We start from the raw sequence: 20,517 nt of genomic DNA on the forward strand, positions 1-20,517 counted from the left end.
ATTGTGGAAAAGTCTTAAAGACATGGGAATACCAGACCACCTTACCAGCTTCCTGAGAAATCTGCATACAGGTCAAGAAGCAACAGTTAGAACTGGACATGGAACAACAGACTGGTCCCAAATTGGGAAAGGAGTAGGTCAAGGCTGTATATTGTCACTGTGCTTATTTAACTTATATGCAGAGTACATCATGAGAAATGCCAGCAGGGCTGGATGAATCACACGCTGGAAACAAGACTGGTGGAAGAAATTATCAATAACCTCAGATATGCAGATGACACCTCCCTTATGGCAGAAAGTGAACAGGACTAAAGAGCCTCTTGATGAAAGTGAAAGGAGAGTGAAAAAGCCAGTTTAAAACTCAACATTCAAATAACGAAGATGATGGCATCGGTCCCATCACTTCATGGCAAATAGAAGGGGAAACAACGGAAACAGTGACCGACTTTCTTACCTTGGATTCCAAAATCACTGGGAAGAGTGACTGCAACCATGAAATTAAAAGATACTTGCTCCTGGGAAGAAAAGCTATGACCAACCTAGACAGCTTATTAAAAAGAAGAGACATTACTTTGCCCACAAAGGTCCATCTAGTCAAAGCTATGGTTTTTCCAGTAGTCATGTATGGATGTGAGAGTTGGACCATAAAGAAGGCTAAGAACCGAAGGACTGATGCTTTTGCACTGTGGTGTTAGAGAAGACTTTTCGGAGTCCCTTGGACTGCAAGGAGATGAAATGAATCAATTGTAAAGGAAATCAGTCCTGAATATTCATTGGAAGGACTGATGCTGAAGCTGAAGCTCCAATACTTTGGCCACCTGATGCAAAGAACTGACTCACTGGAAAAGACCCTGACACTGGAAAAGACTGAAGGCAGAAGGAGAAAGGGATGACAGAGGATGAGATGGTTGGATGGCATCACCAACTCAATGGATATGAGTTTGAGCAAGCTCCGGAGATGGTGAAGGATAGGGAAGCCTGATGTGCTGCGGTTCATAGGGTCTCAAAGAGTCAGACGCAACTGAGTGACTGAACAACAACAAAAAGAATGTCACCATAACTTGATCGGAATGTGACTGTCGAGAAAGCAAGGTACTAAACTATTTACTATCTGAACAAATTGTAGGGGCAGGGCACTGTGGGAGATATAAGAATTACAAAGTGAACAAATCAAGTGCAGTACCAAATGCTGAACAGCTTCCTCTTCACTTTATTCTTTGTGTGACTAAGGCCTCCAGGTTGTTTAGAGATCAGCTTTTTGTCATCTCCTCAGAGAAGATTTTCCTCTTCACTATATCTAAAGTAGCTTCCTCTCTCTCTCATTGTTTAAACCCTTTGTTTTCTGGTTTTTTTTTTTTTATCTTTTTTTGTCTGTATCTATTGAGATAATCATGCAGTTTTGTCCCACATTATTTTAATATGATATATTACATTAGTTGATTGCGTCAATAACCCTTCCTTTCTGGGACAAAAGCCTAAAAGTGACACCATATTTATCGGAGAAAGACCGAATACTTTCCCCCCCTGACATCTAGGAAGAGGTAAGGATGGTGGCTCTAGCCACTACTATTCAACACTGTACCAGTGACTCTATTCAGAGCAATTAGGCAAGAAACATAAAGACATGCAGATTGGAAAAGAAGATAAAAACTCTTTATTTGTAGGCAATATGATCCTGGATGCAGATTATCTTAAGCATGCAAAAAAAAAAAAAAATACTAATAAAATTAAGAAAGTTTTGAGAGATTGTAGGATACAAGCCATGTATAAAAATTAAATGCATTTTATATACTAGCAACAAACAAGTCAAAAATGAAATTTTAAAAATTTCTACTCAGTCACAATAGTAGCAAAAAAGAATAAAAGACTTAAGAATAAATCTAATTTAAAAAAATGCAGGGATTTCCTTGGTGGTCCAGTGGTTGAGACTCAGAGCTTCCACTGCAGGGGGCTCAGGTTCAATCTGTGGTTGGGGAATGAAGATCCCAAATGCCGTGAAGTGTGATACAAAATTAATATAAATTATTTTTTTTAAAAAAACAAAACCTGTATACTCAAAATATAAAATACCGTTAAGAGAAATTAAACATCTAAATAAACAAAGATGCATTTCCTGTTCATGAATTGGAAGACTCATATTGTTAAGATGGCAATTCTCCCAAAGTTATCTATCAAAATCTCATACTGCTGTTTTTCTGTAGAAATCGATCCTAAAATATATATATGATAGTCTAAAGAACCTCAAATACCCAAACAATATTGAAAAAGGAGATTAATGTTTCCAGGACTTTTCCTGGTTTCAAAACTTATATAAAACTATAATAACCAATACAGTGCAATATGGGCACAGAGATAAACTGAATAATGAAACAGAATAGATAGCCCCGAATAAACTGTCACATTCATAGTCACTTAATTTTCAACAAATATGTCATGACAATTCAATGAGAAAAAAAAGTCTTTTTAATAAATGGTGCAGGAACAGCTGGATATTCACATGTAAAAATAAACTGGTAAGTATAAACATTTACCTCACAATATACAAAATTAGTAACTCAAAATTGATCATAGTCCAAATTGTAAGAAATAAAACTACAAAACTTCTAGAAAAGAGCATAAGGGGAAAAAAATCTCATGACCTTAGGTCAGGGAAAGATTTATTAAATATGACAATAAAAGTTCAATCCATTAAAAAACAGAATCAGTTCAGTTCAGTCGTTCAGTTGTATTCGCCTCTTTGCCATCCCATGGATTGCAGCATGCCAGGCTTCCCTGTCCGTCACCAACTCCTGGAGCTTGCTCAAACTCATGCTCATCAAGTCAGTGATGCCATCCAACCATCTCCTCCTCTGTCGTCCCCTTTTCCTCCTGCCTTCAACCTTTACCAGCATGAGCTGAACTACATCGGATTTTTCAAAAGGTACAACTTAGAAGACAAGCCTCATGATGGGAGAAAATATTTGCAAATAGTATACATGATAAAGAAATGGTATCCAGCATATTAAAAGCCCTTAGGCCTCTGGAAGAAGATGATAAATCAATTTTTAAAAATAGGCTAATGACTTGAGAACTTTTCACCAAAGATACATGAAAGTTTGGCAAACACACAAAAGATGCACATATCATGACTTATGAGAGAACTGCAAATTAAACTATGATATTTCACTATATAGCCACTAGAATATATATATATATATGTACACACACACATATATATATATATTTAAAAGACTAAATAATTCTAAGGTTAGGGAGGTTAGGGAGAAACTGAAACCTTTATACATTGCTGATGAGACATAAAATAGCATAGCCTCTTTGGAAAACAGTTTGGCACCTCCTTAAAAAGTTAAGAGTTACTACTACATAACCCAGAAATTCTTACTCTGAGGCTATAAACAGAAGGGAAAAGAAAACTTATGTCTGCACAAAAACCCTATATACATGCTTACAACAACATTATTCATAACAGACAGAAATCAGAAACAACCTACGTGTCTATCAACCAATGAATAACAAAATGTAATACATTCAATACAATGAAATATTATTCAACCATAAAAAGGAACGAACTACTGATATATTCTACAATACAGACAAATATTGCAAATTATGTGCTTAGTGAAAGAAACCAGTCACAAAAAACCATGTATTACAAGATTCTATTTATGAGAAATGTCCAGAATAAGCAAATTCAGAGACAGCAAGTAGATGAGTAATTGCCTAGGGCTGAGGATGGAGCAGGATAAGAAAGGGGAGTGACGGCTAATGGGCATGGGATGCTTTTTAGAGTCATGAATATGTTCAAAAATTCAATGGTGGTGTTGACTGAGCACCTATGTGGCTATAAAGAATTCTTGAAATGGGTGAATTTTATGGTAAGCAAATTATTTCAATAAAGCTGTTGAAAAAAAGAAAAAAAGATGACTATCTACTTAGTACTTATTAAAACATCAAAAGTAATTTCAGAGTAAAAATTCGGACTTCTAATCTTACTTATCTGCTTTTGAGCATGTCTCACATTTAATCTGAACAGATTTTAGTATTTAACTCATTGTAACTAAATATAAATCACATAAAAAAAAATCAACTGTGTTTTTATATACCAGTAACAAACGGAAAATAACATTTAAAAAATATTCAACATGAAAATGTACCTGAAGAGTTAACTTGTAAACATTGCAAATTCTATATGGAGACAATATTGGAAGATAACCTGAATAAATGGGATGACATACCATGCTCCTAGTAGAAGAAAGACTCACTACTATAACATGCTAATTCTCCTCAAAGTGAACCAATACACTGAATGAAATGCAATAGAACTCTAAAGGTTTTATAAGTTGATTCTAAAATTTACAATGGACAGCAAAAGCCCATAGGAGACAAGCCACCTAACCAGATAAAGCTTACAGTATGGGAACTTGCTCTATCTGTACAGAGACTTAGTATAAAGTTTTAGCCATTAAGTTAGTGTGCCCCTGGAAAAGAGACAAACTGACCACTGGGAGAAGAAACAGACCTTCACATATATGGAAAATGATATTTAATAGAAGTTGCATTGCAGATCATTAAAGTAAGGAGGAATTTATTCAACAGTGATGAAACAATTGGTTATTCATTTGGGGGAGAAAAAGAAATTTGATCCCTACTGCATAATATATAAAAAAATAAATTCCAGAGGAAGTCAAGTTTTAAGTAGAGAAAACAAGTCTCTAATATTTTTAAAATAAAATATAAGAGATATCTTTATGAACTTCGGGTAGGGAAGGTTTTCTTAAGATATAGAAATGGTTACCTATAAAGCATATGGTTACTAAATTCAACTGTATTATACTTAAAAATGTCCATTCATTGACAAATACAAAAAAAAAAACCCTACAATATCACAAACTACATTGCCAAAAATCTGGAGTATAGAATATGTGCGTGTATCTTGCCATATTTTAACTAAACGTGGGCACAACAGAAAGGGGGCGTTCCTAATCAGGGTGTCAGCGTCCAAGCAGGATGGGGCAGGAGGAGGAGACACTGTGGGTCGGAGACAGAGCCCAAGCTCCGGAACGGTGGCTTAGGTGAGCAGAACTCTCCACGGCAGCGCTCCAACAATGCGTGTCAATGCCTGAGCAAGGTGCCTATAAAAAGATGCACCGTGCTGTGCAACGTAGGAATCCAAGTCGGGTGAGGAGGGCTTCCACATAAACGGTTTTGAAGTTCAAAACAGAATTGTGAGGTGGTGGAGGGTCAGTGGAAATGGCAGATCAACCACATACGGGGAGACTGACCAAATAAGTAAGTACATTTAGGATAATAATAGGCAAGTTTTTCATTGTTAGAGGTGAGGTGCCAAAAAGGGAGAAATTGTGGCTCATCTCTGTAATGTGGGAATGAAATTGGAGGCAGCAATATGGAGGAGAATTAGCATGTTATAGTAGTGGGTCTTTCTTCTACTAGGAGCATGGTATGTCATCCCATTTATTCAGGTTATCTTCCAATATTGTCTCCATATAGAATTTGCAATGTTTACAAGTTAATTCTTCAGGTACCTTTTCATGTTGAAAATGTCAAAAAGAGCCAGAAGCCATCTTGAAGCAGATCCCACTGGCTAACTCAGGGTAAGATAAGCATCAAAATAAGTTAACAACAGTAATGCATTATAGATCACTGAATAAAATAGTCATGAACTCACAGTGATACAAATTAATTCATTAATTAAATAAAAGTTTGATCAGGAAGTGGATATTTACAGTTTCAAAGCACCTTCACACAAAATAATTATTAATTACAGAGGAAAAATGAGTAATTTCACAGTAGAGAAACCTGACAAAAACTGATCCTCTGAATCAAGCAATCCAAGTGAACTTCAATAGTAATAGGTCGAAATGAAATCTTGTGCCACCTTATAAGATGAAAAGAGAAGACACAGTGTAACATCTATGATATTCCTGCCAAATATTCATAACCTACATTCTACGAAATAACCAGCCTAAATAGTCCTCAAAGTGCCAAGATCCTGCAAGTGCCAAGATCCTGAAAGTCAGACTGAAGAATGGTTTCAGATTCAAAGAGACTAAAGAGACCTGACAAGTAAAATGCAAGGTGTGATTCTACACTGGATCCTTTTATTATAAAGAATATTTTACTATAAGGGACATTATTGGGACAACTTGTGAAAATTGAATGAGATCTGAGGATTAGATGATAGTAATGCACCAATATTAATTTCCTGATTTTCATGGTTTTATTGTGGTTTATATGAAAATGTTCTTGTTTGCAAGAGATCTATACTCATTTATTTAGAGATGATAGAGCATCAGATCAAATCTTTAGGGAAAAATTTATCTTTATTGCACTTGCAACTTTTCTACATGTTATTGTTTTAAAATATAAAAAATAAATGCACTTAATGCATAGTTTTAAGTACACAGTGGACAAAACACATGAACAAGCATTTTGTGCAAGAAAAAATGACTAGTGGAAGGTAAATTGGCCCAAAGGTTTTGGAAAACAATTTGGCATTACTTCATAGAGTTGAACATTCTCTATGCTTCTACCGTTAGATATGTATCCTCAAGTTTGCACATGTACACTAGTACACATATAAGTGATGGCTGAATCACACATAAACACATACATCTGTATCAATGCATAGACACATCAAAACAGATATATCAAAAATGAGCAAAACAAGCAAACTGAAACCCAACAGTAACCCAGATGCCCATCAACAGGATAGTAAATAAATCCACGCAATGGAATACTAGTCAGCAGTGAAATAAATGAACTACAATTACATCCAACAATATAAATAAATGTCAAACACAGTGAATGGGAAAAAAGAGCCAAGTCTCAGAAGACTCACATAGAATGTTACCGATTTGACAAAACTCAACAAAAAAAACCCCAAGCATATTATTTAAGGAACCACGTGATAACAACCAGTAGTATTAAAAAGAAAGTAAATGATGAACACAAAATTGAAGAGCAGCTGGGGGTCAGGGAGGGCAGTTAGGGTAAACACACAGGCAAGGAGAGGCACACGCTGATAGAAGCAACTGTTAGCGAAGTTCTGATTCCACGTTGGTTGGTAGGTTCTCAGTTCATTACTCTGACTTTGTGTTCCATGATTTAAATTTATACTGGGTTTACATCATTCACATTTACATAATAAAAAGTAAGCTGCTATGGTTGGTAAATCAGAGTTTTACTTTGACAAGAATCTTGTTTAGGTAAGCATCTTAATAACTTGTACACATGAACAAATGCTAACTGCCAGACAACAGATTTTGCTAACTCTCCTTCTTAAAAAAACCAAAACAAAAAACAAAAAAACCAAAACAAAAACAAAGGAGTATATAAAGAAATACACTCCAAAGAACTTGAAAGTAAATTTGCAGATTAAAAACTTACAGCCTGGTCAATCAAAGAATGAGGCTAATTCATATCTACCATTAATTTGGTCTCAAATAAGACGAACATAAATGCCAGGTTAATTACTGCAAATTTGCAGAACTCTCTCTGGTCATTTTGCAAAAATTACTTAACACGGGAAATAGGTAAACTGAAGCAATTCAGCACACTTCATGTTCTGAACAAACAGATTTCCCCTCTAAATATGCACATTTCCCCTCGTTGGTCATGTAGGCCAAAGGTCATATATTCATCATGCTTGGCCAAAAGCGTGATAAGAAAAGCCTAATCCAAGTTAAACAGCAGCATTTCTTTGCGCAGTAAATAATTTCCTGTATTTATTCCATAGTACTTTTACCTGACAACACAATTAGAATTCAGTTTTCTCAACAACCTCATATGAATAGAGCACATTTTACCAGGCAATGTCTACTTCATGCTCCATAATTTTAAGTTTTTAAATAAACTAGAAATGATAATGTTCTAAGTAAGATTTTCCACCTAAATATTTCTTGAGTACCTATAATACGAAAGGTACTTGACAAGGTGCTTCTCAGCATTTTACGTGATGCATGCAGTTTGAAAATTGCACCTCTGTGTGGCATCCTTGTTAAATGCAAATAGGTGCAATAATTTGGTTAAAAGATATCTTGGACTAATTCCTCTTCAAAAGAAAAGCCATTCATCCTGATCAACTCACCTTAAGATGTAATGTATTGATCTCTCTTCTGACTTTCTCACTACTGAATGAAATGCCTGCACATTAACTAGATGCTGTAGGATACCGAGGAAGTTGGGGAAGATAACCTGGACAGTTAACAAAGCGTGTATTTAGAAGGATCATCGATTGTACCATGTTCAGAGGAAACAGATGTACCCTAAATTTTTATCACTGGTCTTTGTGGTGTATTTTTTTTTTGATGTGTGCTTTTAACAAGATTTGGGGTTTCAAAATTGAGGTACTGACTTCAATAAATATATTTAATATGCAATTTTTGAAACTAAAATACAGTAGGCACTAGATAAATGCTCAGTGTATAAGTGCTTCTTTGAATATTCTATTTTAAAATTAGTTCCAGTGTTTCCCTGTATTTGTTCAATGGAATATAAAATATCCTTCCGCCCCCTCTCATAAAACTTTAGTTCCCCATTTTGTACTGTCTTCTTCCTTACTGTTGTTTTTTAATATATACATTTTTAAAAGCCATTTCCTGTTATTAATGGCCAAAGTCATCCTTTTAAAAAATATATATTGATCTGTCTTCAAGAATACTTATATAATTATTTATTTGACATGTCAAATTTAATGTGTCAGTAACTGAACCCCTGTTCTTCCTAATCTCACTTAATAGTAACTCCATTCTTCGAATTGTTGAGGCCCCAAACCCTGGCTGCCATCCTTGCCTCTCTTCCTCTCATACCTCACATTCAATTCGTCAGCACATTCTGTGGGCTTTGCCTTAGAAATATCTAGAGTCCAACTACTTCATACTGCTCCCATTCAAGTCACCCTCATATCGCCTCGATTATTACAATAGCTTCCTAAAAAATTGTTTCCTCGCTTCTGTTTTTAACGCCCACTTTGGTCTACTTAACACAACTGCCACAGTGATTCTGTAAAAAATGTTACATTGGGTCATTCCTCTGGTCTAAACTGTCTCCTGGCTTCCCCCTGACCTCACTTCCTGTGATTCTCCTTAGTCACCCCATTCCAGCCACAGGGCATTTGACAAGAACACTCATCTCCCCAGAGAGCTGTATCATCAGCTCCCACACCAACACAGCCTTTACTCAAGGCATCTTCTTTCTGGGTGAGACCTCCCCTGGACAAAATCTGCAACTTCATGCACACCCCATCCCAGACTTTCCATGCTCCCTTCTCTATTATAATTTTTATCTATCATTTGTTCATAAGATATCATGAATTAAATTGCTTTATATTTTTGTCTATTTCATCATAAGCTCCAAGGGGGCAGTGACTTTTTCTCCGTTTTGTTCACTTCTCTATACTCAGGGCCAAGAAATGGAATACAATAGGCACTTAAAAATAAATATATTGAATGAATCAAGTCATGAGTGTCCTATATTTTACAATCTCCTAAGAAAATTTGGGGCAATTACTAAAATTGTGACATTCCCTAGCTGTGACAGACCTGAGGCAACCTTCTCAAAGACATACCTCCTCGTTTCTTACTTGCTGGCAAACGCTCACCCTCTTATCCTTAGAAGGTGAATATTGATTAGGTCAAGCTGCTTAAGACAAGTAATGTTTATTCTGCCAAAAAGGGGTGTAGGCACAGGCATATGATGCAATTATGGCCAATGAAGTTTACTAGAAAAGGTTTTCCCACCACTTAAAAAAAAAACTAGCACGAAAAATAGCTCTCTTGCAACCATGAAGAGTGACACTGTCAAAACACTCACGAGAGTAGAGAAGAAATATGGAAAATACCTTGTTGGTCCTTGATAACATCATTATGACAATTAAACACCAGTACTCCAAACTTCCTGTTGGGTGAGATGATCTACTGATTATTTGAGCTATTTTAATAAAGTATTCTATTACTTATATCTTAATCATTACAGAAATGTTTTTCAAATATTCAGTTTCCTGAAATGTGTTAAGTCAAACCAAAGTGAAAATGGATGTCAGGTGTTTTCCCTCTTTTTTATGCTGCATGCCTAGAGAATATGTCATATGACAATAAATAAGATCTCTAATGAGAGTCATATTTTCTCATCAGAATAACTGTATAAACAGTGTTTTTGTTCTTAACTAAGAACTGAAAATAAACCTACAACCATGTTGTCAACTGCATATTTAACTTAAATGCAGAGTACATCATGCAAAATGCCAGGCTGGACGAATAACAAACGGGAATCAAGATTTCCAGCAGAAATATCAATAACCTCAGATATGCAGATGACACCTCCCTTACAGCAGAAAGTGAACAGGAACTAAAGAGCCTCGTGATGAAAGTGAAAGGAGAATGAAAAAGCCAGCTTAAAACTCAACGTTCAAAAAATGAAGATCATGGCATCTGGTCCCATCACTTCATGGCAAACAGACGGGGAAACAGTGACAGGCTTTCTCTCCTTGGATTCCAAAATCACTGGGGAGAGTGACTGCAACCATGAAATTAAAAGATACTTGCTCCTGGGAAGAAAAGCTATGACCAATTTAAACAGCATATTAAAAAGCAGAGACATTACTTTGCCCACAAAGGTCCATCTAGTCAAGGCTATGGTTTTTCCAGTAGTCATGTATGGATGTGAAGAGTTGGACCATAAAGAAGGCCGAGCACCAAAGGACTGATGCTTTTGCACTGTGGTGTTGGAGAAGACTTTTCGGAGTCCCTTGGACTGCAAGAAGATCAAACCAATCAATTGTAAAGGAATTCAGTCCTGAATATTCATTGGAAGGACTGATGCTGAAGCTGAAGCTCCAATACTTGGGCCACCTGATGCAAAGAGCTGACTCACTGGAAAAGACCCTGATGCTGGGAAAGACTGAGGGCAGGAGAAGAACAGGGTGACAGAGGATGAGATGATTGGATGGCATCACCGACTCAATGAACATGAGTTTGGACAAACTCCAGGAAACAGTGAAGGACAGAGAAACCTGGCATGCTGCAGTCCATGAGGTCGCAAAGAGTCAAACACACAACTGAACAACAACAACTTTTACAGATGGAGGAACTGGGGCTCAGAGCAGTAGAGTAGAGTTGCCCAAAGTCATACAACAGGTAAGGGTACACCATGATTCAGATTCAGGTCAGTGTGCTGCTATAATGCGTTCCACAAACCACTACCCATTAAGTCTCCACAGGGTCAAAGCAATTTCCTTGGCCATTTCTTGAAAATTTTTTAAATCACCAAATTTTCTGCACCCAGAGCTATGCTGAATACACACACATATATACACTAGTTCTTACTGCCTCCACTAGCCTCTTTAAATGAAAATATACTTCTAGAGTGGTCTAGCTTTTGGCAATTTCTAGTAACAAATTCACCAAACACAGTTGACCCTACATGGGTCCACTTATATATGGATTTTTTTTCAGTAAATATATTGGAGAATGTTTGGAGATTTTATAATTTGAAACAGCTTCAGACATAGACTAGAAATGTCAAAAAAAACAAGAAAAAAGTATGTCATGAATGCATAAAATGATACCAGTCTATCCTGGTATCAAGATAAGTATAAGGTGAGTGATGTTTAAAATAAAATTAATGATGTGTTAGTTTTCTCACTTCTTACAACTTTGCTTTCAGAGAATTATATTACTATATAGTATGCCCACAAACATAAATCTAATAGAGAATGCCATAAAATTTTTATAATGATTCATTCATTAGTGTATAGGTTGGGCTACTGCAAAACAACTGTGTTGATTACATGAGGATACCATAAAGCAATCATACTGATCTTCCTTATCAACACCTGAATTGTTATACCTGTAAATAAATATGAATTTTTCTCATTATCTTTTCATGTCTGATGTCTAGTGTTAATGCACATAACATCTATAGCGTTTCATGTCATACAAGACAATACTGATGTAGACAGACAATTCAACTTAAGAAATGATGTAAACATACCATATGGATGAATACAGCACAGATATATGCATTTTCTCTTCCTCATGATTTTTTTTTTTAATAACATGTTCTTTCCCTAGCTTTCTTTATTGTAAGAATACATTATATAATACACATAATGTACAAAATATATGTTAATTAGCTATTTTGGCAGTAAGGCTTCTGGTCAACTGTGGGCTATTAGTAGTTAAGTTTGGGGGGAATCAAAAGTCATACTCAAATTTCCAAATGAATGGAGGTAGGCGGTTGGCACCACAACTCCTGTCTTTTTGAAGAGTCACTGTACATCGTTTTTGTTACTATCATAGCATAAGCATCCTGAATTTTCCTTACTGGAATAAAGCCAGTTAAAACTTTTTGCAGGAAAATCTGTATGACTTTTTAAGTATCAAAAAAGCTGAGGAACTGTTGATACTTTAAAATAAAATCTTGACCCAGTAAGAACTGGCACTAGGCCTTTTATTTTTTTGCATTCAGCAAAAGTACAAATCTACAAAAATTCAAATAGTAGTTAAAGGCATGCATTGTGAAGTACCTACATGTGTGGTGAGTCACTTCACAAATTCACACTTACTAAAAAAAAAAATTGTTTTTTAACCTGAATATGTGAGCAGAAATCACTTTTAAAACTATAAATGCTAGACAGTGAAAGAAAAAGCAAGTCCATGTGGGGTTTTACTAATTGCTCTCTAGGGGGAAAAATTATTACTGACTGCTATGCACCTTGCTTTATAGGTTAGACACATTTAGAAGCTGCTGGTTCTAACCCTATATTAATCCAGATCTTTGGAAAAATCAAATTAAGGCCAGTTTAACCACCCAGCAAAAACAAGCAACTGTGTATTGCAGAGGGCCAGATTAGAGGAAGTGGAGAGAATTGGGTCAGTAGGTGGCAGATGTTAACCGGTTCAAACTTGAAAGGCATTCAAAAGTATGACCAGAGTTTATGAACATTCTCAAAGTGGAGGAGAAATAACAACAACAAAAAGAAAAATGTATCATGTGTGGAAGAAAAAGTTCTAATTCAGAAGGGTGTTCTCCTGAGTAAACAGTGGTCATCTTTAAACTTATTTCTTTTGAAAAATATAGAATTAACAACACTGTCACATTATCTTTCTAGAATGTTACATTTGTGACAAGAAACTTTATTGCCTCATTTATCAATACTTGCGGAATATTCCTGTGATGTAGATTGTATCCTCATTTTGAAGTGAAGTGGAAGTGGTTTAGTCGTGTCTGACTCTTTGGGACCCCATGGATTATACAGTCCATAGACTTCTCCAGGTCAGAATGCTGGAATGGGTAGCTGTTTCCTTCTCCAGGTCAGAAAACAGACTCAGGTTAAGCAATTTGCTAACAATCTGCGTGGAGAGCTACGCCTCAAACATAAATCTTATGGTTCTAAGACCAGCATTTTCCTCATCGTGTATTGAACTGCGGCCATGATGGTGGCTATTCTTTAACTGTCTGCATTAGAGGTAACAGAGAAATATATCCCTTGGGTTAATTATTTTGTTTGTAAAATCAAGAAAGAAAAAAAAACTACTTCTGCCTTCTCCAACGAGAAAATGGGAATCCTATCCTTTATGAATGTTTTCTTTTAAAATACAAACTTACAAGCTAGTGACTGGTGATTGTGTGATAAGGCTATCAGAAAAAAAAAAGAAAGTCTAAATGCTGAAAGTTGAATGTTTTAAATGGTTCACATATATTAATTTCAGACTTTTTCTGGTGGAAAAAGGCATGATAATTTGCATCTTTCATTAACATAACCAAGAGGAAGAGAAGCTATACTATTATAGAAGACTTAAGCAAAAATATAACAATAACATTCTGTGCTCATCAGACTAGCGTTAAAGTGTATGTGACTTTCTAACAAATACTGTAATGACATTTTCACCCTTAACAGAAACTCATGGGAGTACTTAAATAAAATAAAAATGTTATCCATTTCTTACTTCCTGAAATTACCGTGAAAATGGCAAGTTAGCAAGAATTCAGCATTAATACAATAACTCCATGCACATATTTTGAATATACTTGTCAATATAACTTTAGTAATTTTCACTCTCAGGTTATATCCATTTCTATTAGAATAAACAGACTGTCTTTAAGAATTTTTGTCTGTAACATAAGTAGAAAAAGCTTAATATTTTCTAAACTTTATACCTTAGGTAATAAAGTAAGGGCCCTCTATAGTGATTGTCTAAATACACCTGGGCAGCCTATATAGTTAACCTCCCAAGCCTATTTAGTTGCCAAAAGAATGTTATTCAGCTGCACATATTTTGTTATGAGTAAGAAGACTCGGGCTTCCTAGGTGGCTCAGTGGTAAAGAATCCATCTGCCAATGCAAGAGACACAGGTTTGATACCTGAGTCAGGAAGATCCCCTGGAAGAGGAAATGGCAACCCACTCCAGTATTCTTGCCCGGGAAATCCCATGGACAGAGGAGCCTGGTAGGCTACAGTCCATGGGGTGGCAAAAGAGTTGGACACAACTGAGCGGCTAGACAACAACAAGGAAGACTTAGAAACTACAGCCATCCCCTCTTCCTTACTAATACAGCCTCTGTCACTACTTTGTGTCACCAATATCTGAGCATTTAAATACAGAAGACTATAGTGGGTCCACATTTCAGGGCCTATTCTCTGTGTGATGACAGTGCATGTGTGCATGCTGAGTCGCCTCAGTCATGTCTGACTCTTTGTGATCCTAGGGACTGCAGCCCACCAGGCTCCTCTGTCCATGGGATTCTTCAGGCAAAAATACTGGAGTGGGTAGCCATTCCGTTTTCCAGGGAATCTTGCTGACTCAGGAATTGAACCTGCACCTCTTACATCTCCTGTGTTGGCAGGTGAGTTCTTTACCATGAGCACCACCTGGAAAACCCTGTGATGACAGTATTAGTGGTTTAGGATGCTGGTCTTATGAAAATTAATTTCCCCCTGAATGTCAACCTATCTCTTTCTTTAAACTAATTTATGGCTATCATCCATGTATACAGAACACTCAGATTTTGCTTTTGAGGGGTAAAAGATCTCTGAAAGACAGAAACTTGTGCTATTCCAAAATTCTTCTCTTAGCACTAGAACTATATCACAACCAAATAAAAAACCTTTCCCAAATTCAGTCCTGTTAAAAACCTGCACTAGCCAGGTAAGCTATTTAGTTTTAAATACTTCTAGGAAATAGAATTGACACAGATGGGGTCACCTGTAAGAAATTTATGGAAATTTGTGAAAAGATGCCCTTCAAAAAAAATGTATTTAACCCTAATGTAATTCAATATGAGGAATTAAGGATCAATTTTGTCAAGTTAATAAGATTTTTAAATTCATTCATCTTTGAAACTATTCATTCTAAAAAGGTAATTCACTACTTTCACCAAAGGCATCTGTATTTTCATTCTTATTTCAGGTGAACAGTAAAGAAACTTAGAATACACAGTCAGCTAACATTAAATCAACCTTGCCGTCATTCAGGTAAGGAATATTGAACAACATTCTATATGTTTCATATTAAGACAAAGAAATTTACAAGCTCAACAAAATTCAGTTTGGGTACTATCACAAACATTTGTGTCAAACTCTGGAACCAACAGATTTCTGACACATACGCTATCATTTCATCTTCACACAAACTGCATGCAAAAACTACTGCACAATAAGTTTAAATAACTTACATAATATAATGCAGGATGAATTTTTAAATCCTTTGATTGTTTTTAAAGCTCCAGGGTATATACACCCTGAAGTTGTTTTTTCATCAACACTTTAACTTACTACCCTGTATATGGGAGGCATCAAGCTAGGAGCTTTGTATATCACAATTTTATAAAAGAAATGGTCCCTTCCCTTTAGAAGTTTACAATCTCACTGAAAAGATCAATAAAATAATGCCGTGTGAATGGTACTCGTCAACTACTGAGAGAAAGTGGAAGAGGGTACTTGTTCCTTTCTCTAGGGTGATTATATGAATCACAGGATGGATAACATTTTTGTAAAAAAAGAACTAGAGAGACAGAGAGATCACAACACATGTAAGATGAAGATAGCCACAACTGTGGCAGTATAAGAAAAGTGCAGTTAACATGCTCAAGGATGAGGCAAATGGAATACGATGCAGGAGCCAGGTAGAAACAGGACCTGGCCTTAATCTTCTGGGCAAAGGTCTTTGTGTTCAGGGTAATGATTATCTCTTCAGAAAGTTTTATTGTGCTGTAGTATGGAGATAATAAACACTAAAAGGTAAAAGACTGGTTAGAAAGCTACTATAGTAACTGTTTAACAATCATGAAATACTAAAGCTTGATTTAGAAGATGGCAGTGGAAAAAGTAAGAAATCAAATCTCATAATTCTTTCTGTTCTAATGAAAATGATTATATAAATACTCATATATATGGTCACCAGTTATAATGTGTTGAATATATAAAGGCATAATATAAAACTCAAAACTTGCAAACAGACTTGCAGGAAAGACGGCTTAAATCATCTCACAAAAGTTACTGATGCTAAAATGGAATTAACACTTAGAACATCTCCTTTGAATGTATTCTAGAGTAACAAATACCATTCCTCAATACTATAAGTCTTTGATCACTTCATTACAGATGACCTAAAACTGAAACTTTCAAAAACTACATTAAGAAAATATCTATATAAGATGGAAAGACAACTTTTACTTCACTAAATAGAAATTACTTTTTAAAAAACCATCAAGGTCTGCCTCATTCACAGTAATTTTAAAATACAATGAATCTCTGTATTTTACAGAAACACAAGGTATCTCTTATAGATGTACTTCTCAAGCTGATTACCATTATTTTATAACAAAATGGAAAAATGCATGTTTGTATACTCCAAAGATGAAAGACCCGATCATAATACTATATTTTTAGAAAACTTCATATCTACATATTATTCTTAATTGAGGTATACATATCAGTTTGATAAACTACTTTCAATTAATTCAAATTATCAAAATGTATTATTACAAATATAATTGAAGATTTTGTTTTCTCTTCCTTCAAATACTCCCTGCCTCAGAAAGTCCATAAGGCAAAATTTGGGGAGTGAAAAATATACATTCAATAACTATTTAGTCAATAAACATTTATAAATACTTATGAGCTCCTTCTAGACATCCAGCATTCTCTTAAACCACTTTATTGAGAAAAGATTTAGATAGAAAAAGTTGTACATATTTAATGATGAGTTTGGAGGTAAGTGTACATTTGTGAAACATCGCCACTATCAGGAACCATATATATATATATATATATATATATACACACACACACATATACACACACATACACACACAGACCCCTTATATCAAGAACCCAAAATAACTGCTAAAACATGCAATTATGGAAAGTATTGCTTAATAAGCTTTACTGCTCATGACAACCCTCCACAAATGACCATTGTCACAGATTAGCATTTCTTTATCCACATTCCAAATTCTGAACACTAGAAAGTTTAAAGCAAACCAAAGTGGTAGCAAAATCTGACCCAAGTTCAAGTAAGACAGCTTACAGATCTCGCTTCATCTCACTTGGCAAACACATTCATGAATAAATATTAACCCTCAAAATCTAGGTATTCTTTGAATATCCTAATTAATAAAAAGTCATAGGTACATTTATATGTATACAACCTTTTCTGAGTTGCCCTATTGGAGAAGGAAATGGCAACCCACTCCAGTATTCTTGCCTGGAAAATCCCATGGACGAAGGAGCCTGGTAGGCTACAGTCCATGGGGTCGCAAAGAGTCAGATATAACTGAGCGACTTCACTATTCTACTTGGAAGATGCTGAAGTTACAACATATGTCAATTTATCACACTAAAATTAAAACAGCCATGCTTAAAAAAAAAAAAAAAAAAGAAAAAACAAAATAAAATTCTACTAGCATATAACCTAGAGGAGAGACAATGTGGATCTGACATTTTGATTTTACAGTTTAAAGATACGCATTTTTCACACAAATGACCCCTAAATGCAGGCTAATTGCTTTAATCTCATGTTCAATTTTTTAAAATGTAATTTATTTCTACACTGAAGGAAAAATAGGCTGTTTGAGACCTACTGAAACATACCATATTAGCATCTGCATGAAATCTTTACTAAAAATTCAATGGATATTTTAACTGATATGAATTTAACTAAAGCAGTGTCTTTTTTAAAATATGCAAGATGTAACTTTATAACCTTACTGTTCACCAGACACATGTGGCTACTGAGTACTTTAAAAGTGACTAGTCTAAACTGCAATGAGATGCAAAGTGAAAATACACCCTGAATGTGAAAAATTTAGCATGAGAAAAAGAATGTAAAATATCTCATGATTTTATACTAATTAAGCAATGAAAAAATATTTTGTAGATATCAGTATAAAATATTTTACAAACTTCATCAGCTTTTTACTTTTATTTAATGTGCCTTACTAGGACTTCCCTGGTGGCTCACACGGTAAAGCGTCTGCCTACACTGTGGGAGACCTGGGTTCGATCCCTGGGTCAGGAAGAAACCCTGGAGAAGGAAATGGCAACCCACTGCAATACTCTTGCCTGGAAAATCCCATGGATGGAGGAGCCTGGTCTATAGTCCATGGGGTCGCAAAGAGTCGGACATGACTGAGCGACTTCACTTCACTCACTAGAAAATTTAAAATTTGAGCTAACATTACATACAGTTCAGTAGAACAGCTCTGCTCTATAAAAAAGACTGAGAAAAAGATTAATATAAAATTTCTCAAGTACCTATGTTCTAGAGTGAATAATTTCACTTAATCAGCAAGCAGATTAATACAAACACAAAGGTCACAAGAAACATTCATCATAAATGCAGAAGTACTACTTTGTTACTCAAACATATCCATGATTTTAGATAGTCAAAGAGGTTACTAAAAATTCAACAATAAAGTAAAAGGCTTCATTATATGATGTGAGCAATTTGTTTCAAAATCCATTTCAGTATTTCCTTAGTTATAAGTATGTATAGGAGGGTTCTGTGTCTTATTTGCTTTCAGTGGGGTTAGGACAGATGTAAGTTTCATGAACCAAACACATAATGGAATCAAAAAACTGGCTACTTAATTTTAACAGATAGGAAAATTTCATAATTCTTAGAAAAACAACATTAGAGTTCACATAAAGCTGGAGAAAAATAAGTCCATTTCATAATAAGAGCCATCATTAGTAAAAGATACAATGATTGACAGTTCCTAAAATATCCTTAAAAGCACTCTAGGTATCTATTTACTATAAAGTTAGACATATATATTTTGTCACATAGGAGTTCCATCCCTGTGCATACACTGATCAGAAATGAATGCTTATTTCTACCTAAAGATTTTAAAAAGTTCACAGTAACCTTATTTTAGCCCCAAACTGGTAAGATATTCAATGTCCATTTACAGTAGAAGAGATAAAGGATAGTATAACCATACAATGGAATATACACGATCGGGCAGTGGGGAGAGGGGTGATATATACATGGATGACTCAAAGACATAATGTTAAGCAAAAAAGTCAGACACAAAAGAGTTCACACTATATGATTCCCATTGTATAAAGTTCAAAAACAAGCAAAACTAATCCAAGATGTAAGATGCCAGAGACCAGTTTCTGTTGGGTGGAGGCAGTACTGACCAGGACAGATACCAACGAACCTTCTGGGGTAGAGTATAGTTATGCAGGGTGGCAGTGGTGGTGTAGCCACTCATTCATGTCGAACTCTTGTGACCCCATGGACTGTTGCCTGCCAGGCTCCTCAGTCTATGGGATGTCCCAGGCAAGAATACTGGAGTGGGTTGCCAAAAATCTTTGAACTAGCAAGTAAGAGTGCCAAGTTGACTATATGAAGTTAGACTTCAGTAAAATGGGTTTTTTTAAATGTAAGAAATTATTTTTAAAAAGGCTTGACATAAGTTATTTTCAAAAGAACGACTTAAAAGCAATTTCTATTCAAAATTTACATAAAAATTTCTCTATTCAACCCTGCAACTAAACTTCTTTGCAGTTTCTTTTTAATAAAAGCTAGTAACCAGTTCAATTCTATTCAACTTACTCTTAACTTTGCAATTACTTGATGAATTTTCATAAATAGATAAATTACAATGGCTTTAAAAAGTATAGGAAACTTCTCTATAACTAATACTTATGAACTATTTGAATGTTTACATTTTTAAGTATGTAATATGTTAACTTTTAATTTAAAAAAATAACTTTAAATTTCACAAAATTCAGGCTTTCAGATCATATCCTCTTTCACTGATAAAGTATACATAAAAATTAAATTTAGTATTTGGGAGTTCACTTAGAAGTTCTTTTACAGTCCTAATGTGTTTATTTAGATTTACTATTTGCTTTTACCCTCTCCATCTGATAGGAACAGGGAGAAAATGTTGTTTTGCTAATAGTGAATAACCTTAAACCTACAGAGTTCAATATACTGTGCTATAGAACTATAAAAGACTATATTGATCCAATTCCACAAATT

General features: G+C 35.2%; 1 protein-coding gene across 44 annotated transcripts in view; it reads right to left on the bottom strand.

Annotated features, from left to right (window-relative positions):
• Nucleotides 1–20,517, bottom strand: part of NRIP1 (nuclear receptor interacting protein 1) — a 92,264-nt gene that overhangs the window by 50,764 nt on the left and 20,983 nt on the right. The window contains exon 1 of one of the 44 annotated variants that reach the window (XM_081553237.1): nt 9,860–9,915. The exons of the other annotated variants lie outside the window; for them this stretch is intronic. The gene's annotated coding sequence lies outside the window, so the exon portion shown is untranslated. Of the gene's footprint in view, nt 1–9,859; nt 9,916–20,517 lie in introns of those variants that run through there. 44 annotated transcript variants of the gene reach the window in all.

Source organism: Giraffa tippelskirchi, chromosome 2 (genome assembly GCF_054371585.1).
Source record: "Giraffa tippelskirchi isolate mGirTip1 chromosome 2, T2T-mGirTip1v1.2.pri, whole genome shotgun sequence".
Lineage (NCBI taxonomy): Eukaryota > Metazoa > Chordata > Mammalia > Artiodactyla > Giraffidae > Giraffa > Giraffa tippelskirchi.